Below are 15,740 nucleotides of genomic sequence, written 5' to 3'. Positions count from 1 at the left end.
ACGCGAACAGTAACCCTAGCGAGGGAAGTAGAAGCAAATCCCTCTGGTGGGATTGTGCGAGCCTGCCCTCCTCTGCAGCGGCTCTAAGGGGCCCTCGGGCAGAGCTCTTGGGGTGCTAGTACTGGGCGCCTCATCTCCTCTGGGTTCCTGCTCTGAGGGCCTCTCCTGGACGTCGGTCGGTGGAGGTGTGCCGGGCAGGTCTTCAAGGGCTGGAGAAACAGAGCTTCTCACATGCTCATCCAGCCCCCTAGATCCAGATCTCTCTAGAAGTGGCTTAGGATAAACATTTCTATTCAACATCAACAGTTTGGAAATGGAGGCCGTGCAATCAACCGAGCCTCAGGATAGCCAGGTGCTGTTCATGTTGGCGACTAACTCAGGAGGAAAATGGGGCAAAACCCACACTACGTCTGGGTGTTGTTGCTCTTCAGTCGCTCAGTCTTGTTGGACTCTTTGCAAGCATGCCGGGCTTCCCTGTCCTTCACCATCACCCGGAGTATGCTCAAACTCACGTCCATCGAGGCGGTGATGCCATCCAACCCTCTCATCCTCTGTCATCCCCTTCTCCTCCCGCCTTCGATCTTTCCCAGCATCAGAGTCTTTTCCAGTGAATCAGTTTTTCGCATCAGATGGGCAAAGCATTGGTGTTTCAGCTTCAGCATCCATTCTTCCAATGAATATTCAGGGTTGATTTCCTTTAGGCTCGACTGGCTGTGCCACCTCTGTAAAAATTACTGCTTTTACTGTGACTCCCGTGGCGTGCCCTGGCCAATCCTGACGTCAGGGACTCCTCCTCCCAATCCCAGTTACTAACAAGGAGTGACGTTACTCTCTCACAGGACCCCCACAGGACCAGGAGCTTCCTGAAACAGTGGAGGGGTCGGGATTAGGAGCAAGGCAGCTGTGACCTGGCTGGGTCCAAACCTTCCCTCCTCTGCACCTGTGCATGCCCGCCGGAGAACAGAAAACAGAAGGAAGGGGCCCAGTCCAGCCCGCGGAGAGCAGCCCCCCGGGAAGTTCTCAGTTGGCCTTTGGGAGGACAGGACGGCATCCCAGCAGCTCTGAGTGATGTAGACACTCAGGCCGCTGTTGCCCTTGGCTCCCTTGTCTTTCCCACCCTCCTCTGCCAACCTCAAAGCCCTGCACCTGCCCCAGCCATCCAGGCAACAGCCAGGCCCATCGCTGAATCTCCATCACCTACATGGGAGCCGAGAGTGCTGACGGGACCAGCGTCGTTGTGGGGTCAAGTGAGGCCTCCGTCAGAGCCGAGAGGAGGGACCTGTGGGTGGCAGGGGAAGGCTTTGGTCCTGCAGATCCACTGTGGGCAGTGGGCCCTGGTTGCCCAGCCCTGGCCAGACCCATCCTGCACCGGGTCCTGTGGGAAGACTCCAGGAACGTGACCCCTGAGATAAAGAACAACTCCCCCCTCCCTCCCAAACCTCAGTCTCCCAGCTGAAATTGGATGATGCTTATGTGAAAGAGCTGGTTGCCAGAACACGGCCTCACGACTTCCGAGAGTTTGCACTTGGAGTCTAGATGATTCAGAAGGTTAGCTGAGCCTTTACATGCCCTTCTGAGTCACCAAGAATGAACCCTTTTCTTCCCCAGGAGGGCATGCTGGTGAGCGTCACCGATGTTTCCACGTCTGGTTCGGCCCCGAAGTTAAAACCACATTGCGATATCCAGGATAAAAGGAGCCCGTGGAAGAGAAGCAGATTTCCCCCTGATGGCTGAGGTCGTGACGTGGGCAGGAGTTAATTCCTTATTTCTGCCGAAAGCACCTTCTGATCCCTGTGTTCAAGGCGAGACTTCGCTGCCGCCTTTCAGCCAAGTCTTGAGTCCCACCGGAAGCAAAAGGAAGGGTCTGCACGCCTTTAATGCCGGCCAGAGTCTCTGGATTAGGGCTCCGCCGTGCTCCATCTCTGCTGTCATTAACTTCGCCCTCGAATGAGCCTTCTCTCTCAGACAAAATAATGATTTTATTTGAGCCGCCGATGATTATCTGGCTGTATCAGACTTGAAAACTGTAATTTGAAAGAGACAAGTCCTCTGCTTTAGAGAAGGCCCTGCCGCCTTTTCCTTTTTTTTCAAAGACAGATATGCGAGGGCTTCCTTTAAATTTAAGCTGACACTCTTTGTCCAGGGATTTGAAATCCTGTAGAATATTAAAGGCCCATTTTTATCTTTAAAATATACGTTTACAATCTGTTCTCTGTGGGCCTCTTTTAGTCCCTGGATGATTCTAAGTGACATTAAACGGTGAGTGAATTAGACTCAGCATGAATCACTAAATGGAAATGTATGTTTTAAAAATCATTGATTCAGGTGATGTTGTGAGCTGAGCTGCGGCGGGAGGAGCGGCCGGGCCCGGGGCCGGGGCTGCCCTGTGTGATCTCCCGGCTGCTGTATGTACCAACCCCTGTCCTGCCTGGAGCGGGAAGGGCCCTGCGGGGAAGCCTGGGGTCCCGATCGCGGTCGTTGTGCGGGGATTACCCTGTAATCGGTCAATGAGGAAGAGGAAGCAGGAACCAGCAAGTGAAACAGTAAGACAAAGGTATCTGGGCCTCTCAGCGTGGTGTGCGGGGGTCAAAGAGGGAAAAGGACGCCTTCAAGGTAAAATGTGAATCAGGTCACTCAGCTGTATTACGTTTCACTTATGAATATCACGGAGAGTGGTGACAATGTGGTGGGGAGAGGGGCTCCCGCCCCCCTACCTGGTACCTACAGTCAGCCCTGCCCCCTCCTTCCTGACCCCCCCGGGTCCTGGTCCTCTATGGCTCCCGCCCCCCACCTGCCTGGTCCCCAAGCCGGCCCTGCCCCCTCCTTCCTGCCCCCCTCTCTCTAGTCCTGGTCCTCTATGGCTCCTGCCCCCCACCTGCCTGGTCCCCAAGCTTGCCCTGCCCCCTCCTTCCTGCCCCCCATCTCTGGTCCTGGTCCTCTATGGCTCCTGCCCCCCACCTGTCTGGTCCCCAAGCTGGCCCTGCCCCCTCCTTCCTGCCCCATCCCCGGATCCTGGTCCTCTATGGCTCCCGTCCCCCACCTGCCTGGTCCCCAGCCGGCCCTGCCCCCTCCTTCCTGCCCCTCCCTCTCTGGGTCCTGGTCCTCTAGGGTTCCCGCCCCTGACCCAGCCCCACGGCCAGCCCTGCCCCTTCTTTCCTGCCTCCCTCGCCACCTCACCCCTGCTCTGGGTCCTGGTCCTCAGCTGCTCCTCCTGATCCACCACCGTGAGTGGCGGGTGTGGCTCGTGTCCATGGCCTGTGTACCGATGCCTTTCTCCCTGCTGGACCACTGCATCCCACCCCAGACGTCTGTGGTGGCCGTGGCACATGAGTTCTTCCCCAGGGATGCAGATGCTTCAGGACTCCCCAGGCTCTGTGCACCCTCACGGAAAACTGGGGATCCTGGGCTTTCTCTTGGATCTTCAGGAAGAGTCCAGGAGACCAGGCTCCCATGGCTGGAATGTGGACACCCCGGACTGCCTTCCAGGCCGAGGGCATGGCCGTCTGGGAGAGGCTGGCTCCATGCATCTCCCTGCCTCCTGCGTGGGGCCCCTGGGTCCCACGAGTCTGCTGCTCAGCCCCTGTCCTGTGGAGTCAGTACGCATCCTGCATTGCTTCTACTTCTGTGGGGGTCCAGGGCCCACATTCTTCTGGCTGCACTTGCCCACAGACCAGAGTGGCTGGGGAATTACCTGGCAGCCTGGGCTGGCCTGCTTGGGTGTGTGCTTTGTGGGCTCTGCCACACTGCCGGTACTGTGGGCAGGGCCCCTGGACAGTCATGGCTGCAGGACATCACAGCACTGAAGGACAAGGACCATCTGGTCCGGGGCTGGGAGCCCAGGGCCGGGAGGAAGACAGAAGGGGCTACCTCAGGGGAGAGCGGAGGACACTGTCCTCAATCGGGGGGCGTCTGATGCCGCGGACACGTGTGGCGTCAGGACCAGGAATGGAGGCCAGTGGGGGTTCAGTCGCTAAGTCGTGTCCAACTCTTGCGACCCCATGGACTATAGCCCTCCAGATTCCTCTGTCCATGGGATTCTCCAGGCAAGAATACTGGACTGGGTTGCCATTTCCTTCTCTAGGGGATCTTCCCCACCCAGGAATCGAACCTGGGTCTCCTGTATTGCAGGCAGACTCTTTACTGACTGAGCTACCAGGGCCAGAGACGGCCACCGACTGTCCTGGCAGGGGCCAAGGACCAGCCCTCAGGTCAGGCTGGCCCGATGTGCCGGTGCAGCTGGGTGAGCCTGGCTGGGTGGGCAGCTGGGGCCACGGCTTTGGGCCACACCGGGATCAGGGACCCTGGTTCCTGGGGCCCTGGAAGACTCACCCAGCCTCTAGAGGCCTCTGTTTTCTCCACCATAAACAGAGCCGTGATCAGAGCGCCCACCCCAGAGACGGCGGGACGAGCCAGCTCTATGCTGGAGGCGGGGCTGCAGCCCACGCCAGGGCAGCGGTGAACGCGCGATGCCCGTCACCACCCCGAACACGGTTTCCACAGACACACACAGGGAGTGCCCCAAGCCTGCCCATCCCCTCGTTTAGCAACTATAAACTGATACTTTCCAAAGATCTTTCAGTGGCGTCTGGAATGTGGTGTCAAACTCACCAAAAAGCAAACAAATACACGAAATAAAAAATAAACATTCCCCAAGGGCCTTCTCTTGCCAACAACAGGCTCACATTAACAAAAGTAAGCACGGAAAACCCTCGGCTGGTAGGCGGTCACAGTGTTCGCATGGGGCCTTTTCTGGGAAGAATGTGGCTGTGAGGTAAAGCACGGTAGGTGTGCGCTTGATCCCTGGAGGAAGAGCAGCGGGTGCTTCACCAGTAGATCCAGAGGACTGTGGGCCGGCTGGGACTCTGAGGTCAAAGGCCAGGAGACCCGGGAACAAGGCCCCAGCCAGACAGAACTCACATGTGAAATGACTCCAAGCAAAGTCACACCAGTGAACACGAACACGCCCACCGAGAACGCCAGCCCTCTAGGACCTTCATTTCCTTCCAGAAACAACACAATAGTTTGTCTTAGTGTTTGGTTAAATGCTTCTTTCTTTCTTGGTGGTGGTTTCATCTTGCACGCTTGTTACTTTGCCAAAGGGAACACCACCCACACAACATATTTTTGCAACATTTCTTTTACTCTGGTGGTAACCCAGCTAATGAGAAAGATGGGAATCGTGTGGAATCACATACTCAGCTAGCACAGACTTGTCCTTGCTGCTGCATATGAAATAATATCCACAGATTCTTTCAATAAAATCACAGGTCAGAATAAGGCCTGGCCACACTTAGAGGTGGAAACAATTCTGGTACAGTCAAGAACGCTTAACACAGATGGTGCTACAAATCACAAAATCCCTTAATATTTCTGCTCCTAAGCCCCCAGGCCACGCTGTCCCACAAACCTCAGACTCTCATGCCAATGCAGGACCCTTTAGAGTTCAACCTCCTGTAATACCTAACACGCTCTCAGACCACCTGTCTTTTAGCATTTCTCATACATATTTGAAATCTTGAACACAAAGCCACCGGTAGCATGCCATTCCCATAAGAACATGTTAATAGAGATCTTTTCACAACCAGCTTCAGAAAATGGGAGGAATCTCTTTGAACATCTTCAAAGAGATGCTCTGTGTTCATGTAGACTCGACTGCGAAGTTGCACAATGAACAGAAACAGACATTCATCAACCTTTCAAGGTGTAGATGTTTATCAGGGGATCACAGCTCCATGTGGCCCCAGCACCTACCCTGCAAGCAGCTTCCGGGAGAAACTACGAACACCCCCCGGGACTTTTCCCAGGCGTGAAAGCACACCTTTCCCACGCACCTGCGTCATCCAAGCCCTCTTCTTGTCCAAACCCAGCAGCCAATGGCTGGCTCCAGTTCTGTCTGCTACACAGAAAAGAATCCTTAAAAATCTTTAAGAAGTGGAACAAACGACCACCTAAGTTAGCTCCTGGCCCTTGACTTCTCCTCAGCAACAGCAGATGACAGTGAGCGTGGACTTGTGAGTGTTTGCAATGGTCATTGCCATAAGTGGCCCCAAGGACACAGCCTTGACTGTACATGTCCAGGAGGGCTCAGTGGAAACACAACTCACAGCAAAAATTCCCCCAAAAGCACGCCTGAGTTAGCTACTTTCTTATAAAGACCCACACAAAGCCCTGCTTGCACCTCCCCTGGGTTTGTTTCTGACTCTCTTTCCTCCTGGTGTTCACCCAGTCACCACTCCTTACAAAGTTCACAGCGTCCCAAAGCGAAGCTAGTACAGCAACATTTTCACTTTTTGTCAGTTGGTTTGATTTGGCTCGACAACTCAGCACCCGTGAGAAGGATGAGACGTTTACCTGGATCAAGTTATTTTACTGAATAATCAGATTCCAGTTATTTTGCTTTGACGGTAAAGCACTCTTGATGGCTCAGATGGTCAAGAATCTGCCTGCAATGCAGGAGACCCGGGTTCAATCCTGGGATGGGGAGATCCCCTGGAGAAGGGAATGGCAATCCATTCCAGTATTCTTGCCTGGAAAATTCCATGGACAGAGGAGCCTGGGAGGCTACAGGCCATGGGGTCACAAAGCATCGGACACAGCTGGGAGACTAACACTCACTCAGGTGACTGGAGAGTGAGACAAGATGCGTTGACCCTTCAGCTGCAAGAGGTCTTCCCGAAGCCGCATTCAGCAGAGTCAGCTCCTCCGAACCCCATTCTCCTTGGAAGATGAAACCCAACCCCCATGTCGAAGATGTCCTTATAGCACATTGTTTGGTTGAACTTAGGGATCACCTCCTGCGATTTATGGCCTAAGAAAACAATTAGAAATGCCAAGTGTGTTGATGCACACAGATGTATATTGCTGTGCAACTCAGCACACGAATTAACTCTAACCCTACAAAACAGCAACACGAGGTACCTTAGAAGTCCACCTGTGGGGCAAGGATTGATGTGTATGGTGCATCCATGTACTAAAACCCCCTGTGATGGTGTGCAATACGTCTCAGGTTATGAACATTCAAACATGCCTTTGTTCTAAAGGCAACCACATACCAGGTCCAAACTTAAAAGAGGAAAATACACATATCTATCAGGTCAGGTCAGTTCAGATCCGTCACTCAGTCATCTCTGACTCTTTGTGACCCCATGGGATGCAGCACGCCAGGCTTCCCTGTCCAATACCAGCTCCTAGAGCTTGCTCAAACTCATGTCCATCGAGTCAGTGATGCCGTTCACCCATCTCGTCCTCTGTCGTCCCCTTTTCCTCCTGCCTCAGTCTTTCCCAGCATCAGGATCTTTTCCAATGAGTCAGTTCTTCGCATCGGGTGGCCAAAGTATTGGAATTTCAGCTTCAGCATCAGTCCTTCCAGCGAATATTCAGGACTGATTTCCTTTAGGACTGAGTGGGTTTGATCTCCTTGCAGTCTAGTCTTCGTATAGTCAAAGCTATGGTTTTTCCAGTAGTCATGTATGGATGTGAGAGTTGGACCATAAAGAAGACTGAGCACTGAAGAATTAATGCTTTTAAACTGTGGTGTTGGAGAAGACTCTTGAGAGTCCCTTGGAGAGCAAGGAGATCCAACCAGTTCATCCTAAAGGGGATCAGTCCTGGGTGTTCATTGGTAGGACTGATGTTGAAGCTGAAGCTCCAATACTTTGGCCACCTGATGGGAAGAGCCTACTCATTTGAAAAGACCCTGATGCTGGGAAAGATTGAGGGCAGGAGGAGAAGGGGACGACAGAGCACGAGATGGTTGGATGGCATCACCCACTCAATGGACATGAGTTTGAGCAAACTTGGGAGATAGTGAAAGGCAAAGAAGCCTGGCATGCTGCAGTCCATGGGGTTGCAAAGAGTCAGGCATGAGTTAGCAAGTAAGCAACAGCAACAACATATACATTAAGAAAATTCTGGAGATAGCTCCATGCCTCTGTGCTGTGCATCCGAAACTAACAGAATATTGTAAACAACTATGTTTCAATACAATTTTTAAAAAATCAATTGAATAAAAAATAATATGCAGAATCTTCTGTTGAAAAATAAGTCCGGGAAAACAGACACACACTTTTGGACATTATGAATCATGGCCACCAGACACTGACCCAGAAGTTCCCCCATGAAGCAACAGGATCCTAAAATAGCTTTTTTGGTGAGTGGTAGGGAGGGTGAAAAATAAAGATCTGAGTATAAAACTATGCTGATGCATATAAAATAGATCTAGGAAGTACGACTACAGGTTATTCTTTTCTTTTTAAAATAATCTATTTTTTTTTACTACCTTCTCAGTTGCTGATTTCATAATCAGGATACTAAGATTCATATATTCACATAAAATTTATGGCCAGGAAAAATGTTCCCCATAGATTATGGACTGAAAAAGAAGCTCACACGCCCACTGGACCAATTGTCACAATGATGAGGAAAAGGGGAACAACTTAAAGTCTGGCAGGCAGGCCACGACTGTGCTGGGGACACCCTGCAGACCTCGGAGAGGTGCTGGAGAAGGCCCGTGATGTGGGAAGACCCAGGGGCAGCTGCACGGTGCCCGTCTGCCGTCAGCAGCGTCTGACTCACAGCGTCTTCTTTAAATGAGCCTCTGAGCTCCCAGCCTTGTTTTAACACCTGCTTTGAGGACTTTAAACACCGCAAGCCAAGCCTGAGGCCTTCCTGTGCCTGGGACGGATAGGGTGAACCAGCCTTCTGTGATCCTGTTAGTATAAGACTGAGCCTGAGATAGTTCTAGCTTCCCAAAGAGAAAAATCAGGCTGGCGGGACCTGAAAGATACAAAGAGCAGAGAACCCAGCTGGGGCTCAGGGAAGGCATTTCCACCCCAGCACACCCCTTCAAGGTGGGAGCAGCCCTTTGGATTCCTCCTAGAGGTGAACGGGCCCCCACGAGGCGGCTGCAGCCTCGTGGAGGAAGGCTTGGGTATCCACGGATGAGCATCAGAGGAGCTGTGTGGAGGAAACCGTATATTTCTGGCTCCAATTAAAGGATTAATTGTGTTCTCTAAATATAATATGGTAATTGTAGACATAATGGTTATTTCCTGGTAGCATATGGACTTACTGTGCTGGTAGATAAAACATCCCTGCATTAAAAGGAATTATTGTATTTGTCATAAATTCCTTTGAGAATAATTTTGCTTTCAGCTCCGGGCGGGAGGGTGTCTTTGATACGAGACGTGAAGGATTGCGCGGAGGGGGGGTCGGGGGCCGCACCTGACAGGTGTGGGCCTGGGCCGGGGCCAGGGAGCTCAGAAGACTCGCCGGGGGCCCATCTACCTCTGAAGAGCCCAGCCCGACAGCCAGAGCAACCAAAGTGCCTGACACAGCTGAAGGCTTTATATTTGGAAATGAAGTTGAAACGCAGGAGTCGGGACCGACGCTGCTGAGTTCAGGTGGGCCGAGCCCAGCCCGCGGATGGAGACAAGGCCCAGGGACTGTCCTCTTTAATCTGAGCTCAGGCGCCCCAGCGGACGCCCTGGAAGCTGCTCACACCTCACGCTTCCTACACGGCTCTTCTCAGGCCGGAGCCGGGCAGATAAAACTTCCCAGCCTGATGGGAAACAGTCTGCTGTGTGACCGTGCTGGACCTCGCTGGCTTCAGAATATCCATGGCAGAGACTCCACGAGGGAGACAAGGGCGTGTTTAAGGGAGGGAGGGGAGAAAGAGAGACAGAAGGAAGACGGAGGGGGAGAGAGAGAGCATTTATTGTCAGTATCTGTACGCAGGAGACATAGCCTCCATCCCTGGGTACGGAAGATCCCCTGGAGATCTGGAATTACTCTGGTGTTCTTGCTGGAAAAGTCCCATGGACAGAAGAGCCTGGCGGGCTACAGTCCATGGGGTCACAAAGAGTGGGACACGACCGAACGACTGAGCACACACACAGATCTGTAAAATGGAAACTAAAATGGAAAATAAAAATGACAGAGGACATGGAAAGAATTGTTTAAAGAACAAGTGTCTCATTTTCTGCTGAGCCGAAATGGTCACGTAAACCCAGACTTGAAATGAGAGGGTCCACAGCTCTTCTGGGGCTTCCCTGGTAGCTTAGACGGTAAAGAATGTGCCTGCAATACAGGAGAGTCAGGTTGGATCCTTGGATCAGGAAGATCCCCTGGAGAAGGGAACGACTACCCACTCCAGTATCCTTGCCTGGAGAATTCCATGGACAGAGGAGCCTGGTGGATACAGTCCATGAAGTCACAGAGTCAGACACAACTGAACGACTAACACTCTCACTTACACAGCTCTTACATGGTGATTAGATTTCTGTTCCTCAAATGTGTTATCATCATTTCTATCATTACCAAAACCACTGCTGCCTTGCTGTGAAGGTGGGCGAGGCTGGACCTGCATGGTCTACGCAGTCACAGGCAGCCCCACGCGTGCTGTGTGGTCTACGCAGTCACAGGCAGCCCCACGCGTGCTGTGTGGTCTACGCAGTCACAGGCAGCCCCACGCGTGCTGTGTGGTCTACGCAGTCACAGGCAGCCCCGCGTGTGGCGTGTGGTCTACGCAGTCACAGGCAGCCCCGTGCGTGGTGCGTGGTCTATGCAGTCACAGGCAGCCCCACGTGTGGTGCGTGGTCTATGCAGTCACAGGCAGCCCCGCGTGTGCTGTGTGGTCTACGCAGTCACAGGCAGCCCCGCGTGTGGTGCGTGGTCTATGCAGTCACAGGCAGCCCCACGTGTGGTGCGTGGTCTACGCAGTCACAGGCAGCCCCGCGTGTGGTGCGTGGTCTACGCAGTCACAGGCAGCCCCACGTGTGGTGCGTGGTCTACGCAGTCTCAGGCAGCCCCACGTGTGGTGCGTGGTCTACGCAGTCTCAGGCAGCCCCACGTGTGGTGCGTGGTCTACGCAGTCACAGGCAGCCCCACGTGTGGTGCGTGGTCTACGCAGTCACAGGCAGCCCCATGGGTGGAGCTGGCAGTTCCGGCCCTGGGGACAGCCCCTCCCTTCCCCACTCTTGGCTCCTGGGGGCCAGAACAGGACCCTCGAGCTCCCCATCCCAACACCCCCAGCCCCCCTCAGGCACCCAGGCCCACGTGGATTCCCTCCCAGACCAGCAGCTTCCGGTCTCTCCCTGACACCAGCGACAGCTGCTTCGTGTTTTTGTTGTAAATCCTGTTCCTGTGTAGAAATGAATCATTTTCTTTATGGATACCTTGGCTGAAATGAACGTTAGGGCTCTAATCATCTCATTTTCTCTTTCTGGTTGCTGGAGTCTGAAGGTCTGAGCCCCTCATAACTCACATGTCGGCCCCTACCTCCTCCCAATGTGATGGTGTCAGGAGAGGGGTCTGGGGGGCGGTGAGGAGGTCATGAGGGGATCAGGGCCTTATAAAAGGGACCCCAGGGAGCACCCTGCCCCTCCTCCAGGGGAGGATCCAGCGAGAAGACGCATCTGCCCCTAAACACGGAAACTGCCTGTGCCCTGACTGTGGACGTCTAGCTTCTAGAGCTCAGAAAAAGAAGTCTCTGTTGTTTCAATAGCTTTGTCTGTGGCCTTGGGTGGTGGTTGGTGGTGGTTTAGTTGCTAAGTCATGTCCGACTCTTGCAGCCCCATGGACTGGAGCCCGCCAGGCTTCTCTTGTCTGTGGCCTTGGGTGGTAGGAGCCCCAGTTGGCTAAGATGCTGGTCATGACACCCCTGGGTTCTTTAGCAGTTTTCTCAGGATGGAGACCCAGCATCCACAGCCCAGCTCCTCCAAGGACACTTCAGTGACAGAAAGGGCCAGTTCTCAGCATCTCCTCACGGGGCCCCACTGGACTCGGACACCAGCCTGATTGAAAGAATCTGCTGTGGCCCCTTCCTGCATGTGCCAGCGTCCACTGAGACCCAGAAGAGAAGCCAGCAGCCCCTGGCCATCAGACAGGGTAGACCCCACCCACAGGGGCCTCCATGAGATAGGCTGGTCCCCTGGGCCACGCTCAGGCATGGAGGGCGTGGACCTGCCTTGTCCCGGGATGGTCAAACGGCCCCCGCAGGAGAGACAGGCCCTGCCCCTCAGCATCCTGTTCCACGGCCCTGAGCTGGCCTGCCACGCAGAGCACAGACCACCACTGCAGAACCGGACACCCCTCTCTGTCGCTGACGTGCACTCTGTTTCCTTCTGAAAGATCAAACCACTTCCTACCTGGCGGAGTGGTTCAGATTTCAGGGAATTTGTGCCACCCAACTTTCCAGGGGCGTGGAAAAGCCTGATGGTGCCCCACCCCCTCGTCCCTGCTCCCAGCCCATGGAGATGGACAGTCCTCTAATCTGTCGATCAAGAATCTGTAACCAGAAAATTTGAAAGGTGGCACCTTTTGAGCAAGCCACGCCTCCTGAGCAAGCCACACCTCCTGCGCAAGCCACACCTGAACAAGCCACACCTCCTGAACAATCCACACCTCCTGAACAAGCCACACCTAGGATCATATGGTGCCGGGTGAAGCTAGGTCCCTCCTGTCCTGGAGCACAGACACCCCCTCACCTGCTTTGGACTAGGGTGGGGCTTGTGGGTTGGGGGGGACCCCACCCCTCAAGTGGGGATATCAGCTCCCTACCAGGGCTCACATCTGGCATATCCCACTTTAAACATGTAGCTAAACGTTGTGGTTTGTCTGGTTAAACATCTTCTTTAAGTCTCATTACATGGCAAAGTAACATGCTTTTCATTTCCAAGATGTGATTAAACTCACATCTCGTCTTGATTGAGCTTTGGAATCTTTTATTTCAGACGAAAAAGAAGAGGCTTCAGAAAGGGAGCAAGCTGGTGCTGTGACTCTCGGTGAGGCCATTAAGTTTAATCCTCCTTTCACACGCACTCCAGGGGGGATTTCAATTAAATTTGTTCAAAATTTATCAGTTTCCTGCATGTTGGCATAAATGATTCAGGACCACTTATCTATTCAATGAGTAGAATGTACTGAAGGGTACACATTATTGTTATAACTTTTCACAGTTTCTTCATAAATTCACCTAATAGGAGTTTCTATTATTTAACACCCTCGTCCTCTGCATTAAATGGTCTTGTTGTTCTTGCCCCGATGGAATCTAATTATCTATGCAAATTTGGGGAGCACTCCTGAGTTACCAAAGCTGCTCTTTTCCCTGGTGGGCTGGCTTGCAGGACGTGGAATATGGCAATTTTTTTCTCCTATGAAAGCAGCAGGAAGACAAGTCTGCAGACCCTGAGGGCACTGGGGTGGCTCGAGGATGGATGTGTGGGTGGGTGGGGTGGGGGGTTCAGGTAACTGGTTCACATAGCAGGAAGGAAATAAATGAATTTGGGAGCAGGTCTATCGGACTCTGGAATAGGTCAACGCTATGTAACACAAAAAATTTATCTCTCTGGGCCGAGAAGATGAACAGTCCAGAGATCACAGTCCCCTTGAGGTGACACCAGATATGTGGGTGGCCACCGAGGCCATCATAAAACTATGTGCTGATCTGTCTAAAATGATTCACTGGGCTCTTTTATGACCTCAAGAATTTATCTACAGAAGTCCATTTGGCAAGGATGTGGTAACATGAAAACCCTGTGTATGGCCACATAGAAAATACTTGTATCTGCTTTTTCACTTGAAGACTTACATCCATGAGAAAGCGCTGGGCATCTCAGCTACTGCTCACTCCCCTTAACTGAAGGACCGTGTTCACAGGAAAGTGAGCATCTCTCTAAAGAGACACACAGCGAGGACCTCATTGTGCACAGTCTTCTTTTGCTTGAGTTCAGATCTCACGAAGGGGAAGTGCATTGGCCTCAAGTCAATGGTCAGGAACTTAGGGGTATGAGATGGGTATAGCCAACTCTTTCCTTTTTAGAGCATCGCCCCTTATGAATTCTTCAAAGTGAAAGATGTACATGAAGAGCATACGTCTTTGCCTCCTTGCAAATAAAACAGAAAGAGCTGGTTGTTGGAAAACTATGGATGAGATTTTTAAGTTTCATCCTTTACTTGGTAGTGAGAAATTGAATCCTTCTGTCTTTCTCCACCTTATCTGCTGTTACAGAGTAACTTTTCGCAAGCTGAGTGTCGCCAGATTAGGCGTTTCCCTGAATTCCAGGTCTTGCCCCTCAGTGTCCGCACCGCGAGGTCCATGACGGCATCTAAGAACAGGAGCGCCTCACGGAATTTAACTGGTCTTTTGTGTCTTCTGGGACAAGGATTCCATTCCTCCCTCCATCTGACTGCTGATTTCTGAGGGAAAGTGCATTTTTGTTCCTGCTCTGTTGTTGTTTTTTTTTTTCTCTCTGAGTCAAATGGTTTCCTAAGATACACAGTGGTTGGCGTCTCTGGAGACTCCCTTCTGGAGACCTGCCCTACGCAGATGGAGAGTGCATGCTGCCCTTGGAAATGTGAATGTCAAAAGCCTCAGTCCCCCCGGTGGAGAGTCCAGAAGTGTTCAAGCACCACAGCCTGAGGGCCAAACGAGGGGTGGATTTCTCTGCAGCCACTGAAACTCCTCCGCTGTAATCTTTCAGTGCGGAATCATTAGAACTTTAGCCAGGAATCTTTGGTGCTTTGTGACGCTCTTCTTCGCGGTACAGAAAGTTTATAATCCTTGATCTTTGTCAACAAAATGCTGGTAGAGATCCCAGTCATTGTGATATCAAAAGTGCTCCCACGTCCCTCAGATAGCTACTAGAGGAGAGCGCCACCAGAACAAACAAAAAATAGATCTTTGAAAGGGCCATAAAGAAAGGTCACGCCAACTTCAAAACTAAGACAGTAAGACTGATGGCTGACTTCTCAGTGGAAACAATGGAAACTAGAACATAATTTGTGACAGATTTTCAACGTTGAAGGAAAACAACTGCCAAAGTAAAATTTTGTGCTACATGACATAACCTTCAAAAGTCACAGCAGAAAAAGGAAAGTCAATGAAAATAGCAGAGTAAGGACCTCTCAGTCATAAAGCCAAAGAGAACACTGTACAAAATTTACCAGAATCAACTGTTTCAAAGCTCTGGAAAATAGCCAAGGGCTGATAGAAAACCAAGGAGTGTTCATTCAAGACAGCAAAAAAAAAACCAAAAAACAAAAAAAACAGAAACCATCTGAATCTCATTAGGAAGGGTGAGTTGTGGGCATGTTAATTTACCCATTTCCATCCTGCCCCCAGCCAGCTCTACAGCAGACTTTAAAACCTACAGCCCACGTCGTGGTAACAAACAGCAGCCCAGCAGGCACTGCAGCAGTGGAAGGTCCTTCAAATGCCCTTCCCAGGGATTGGCCTTGTTTGACCTTTGCCACGTTCCCCTGGGAGACTCACGCATGAGGTTGTCTTTGTTTAACTTGATTTGGAGTTCACCCAGCTGAACAGTCTTTTCCCCAGAGGTGAATGTCGAAAACAATTGAGGACAAGTTGTGAATACTGAGGTTGCTTGAGGCATTCAATCATAGCTAGGGAAGCTGTTAGGCTAACCCAGAAAGCTCAGGGATGAGATGTCCCTGGAAACTTGAGAAACTCCAAGATAGGTCTTGGACGATGGATGGACATGTGTCCAGAGCTGTGCTATGCTCCAGAAAGGGCTGAGAGTACCCTAAGCTCTCGCCTTGCCTGCCCTTGAGGCTCTGCACATGCAGGAAAGAAGAAGCAGAGTTTGCAACCTTGCTGAATGGGTGTCAAAGGTGCTCCCCATCAGGCACACACAGCCCTTCAGTAAAGACTGGTAAACTTGTGGACATCTCTGCCCAGGCATTAGCCGGCCAGAAAACTGCCTAAGCAGAGACATCAGTGG

This window comes from Bubalus bubalis, chromosome 19 (genome assembly GCF_019923935.1).
Source record: "Bubalus bubalis isolate 160015118507 breed Murrah chromosome 19, NDDB_SH_1, whole genome shotgun sequence".
Taxonomy (NCBI): Eukaryota; Metazoa; Chordata; class Mammalia; order Artiodactyla; family Bovidae; genus Bubalus; species Bubalus bubalis.
This window is presented reverse-complemented; position numbering follows the sequence as displayed.